Source organism: Stigmatopora argus, chromosome 22, assembly GCF_051989625.1.
Source record: "Stigmatopora argus isolate UIUO_Sarg chromosome 22, RoL_Sarg_1.0, whole genome shotgun sequence".
NCBI lineage: Eukaryota > Metazoa > Chordata > Actinopteri > Syngnathiformes > Syngnathidae > Stigmatopora > Stigmatopora argus.
Window position 1 is genome coordinate 10,473,372 of NC_135408.1, and position 870 is coordinate 10,474,241.

The following is an 870-nucleotide window of genomic DNA, read 5'->3' on the forward strand; positions in this document are numbered from 1 at the left end:
TTATGATTCCCCTTACAAACCCCCAAAAAACCTTACAAACACCGTACGACTCGTACGGTGTTTGTAAGTTTTTTGGGGGGTTTGTAAGGGGAATCATAATCATTTATAAGGGCAGTTATCGGCAGAGGTTGACAGGTATGAAATATGTTGAAAATCCAAGAGCAACCAGATCAATCAAGTAAGAACAAAAGCGGGAAAAGTACTTTTTTTATGCTTCAAAGTTGCATTGTATAGGTTTATCTGTATAGATCTTCTGGCTTTGTAAACTATGCACTGTATATTCCATGACACACTATAGCATGGCAAATAGGAAAGAAAGGATGATGTGGGGGGCTTCCACTCCCCAATGAATCTTATTGGATGCTATGCTACTTTTATGGGATGTCAGCCAGCCAAAAGAAAATTTGAAGACGTGTATTATTTATGACTTTAGGTCTATCCTATTTAAATGACTCCCGATGCGTATGTTTATTCTCCTCATCCTTGATTTTTGGGTCACCGAGTGTGTGTGCGTGTGTGTTTGAGTGATAAAGTGGGGTACACACGTAGTAATAAAACGTCCAATTGGGAGCACAGGAAAAGTTAATCACATATTAAACCTATGTAGTTGAAAATATTTGCTAAATTAGATTCAATTCATATTAAAAATTCTGGGATTATTTTCAAGCATTTTTAAACTAAATAATAAGAGATATTTACTGTTTTTTTTCCTTAGTATTTAAAAAAAATCTGTTTAAATCATTTAAATGATATTGTTTCACAGAATAAAACAGAATAGGACAGTTTTGCTGTTATTCATGATGCTTCTTTTGCTAATTCTTTAGTCAATTAATCGCTGCAGACCTAGTCTACCTGCCTTTAAGGGCAAAT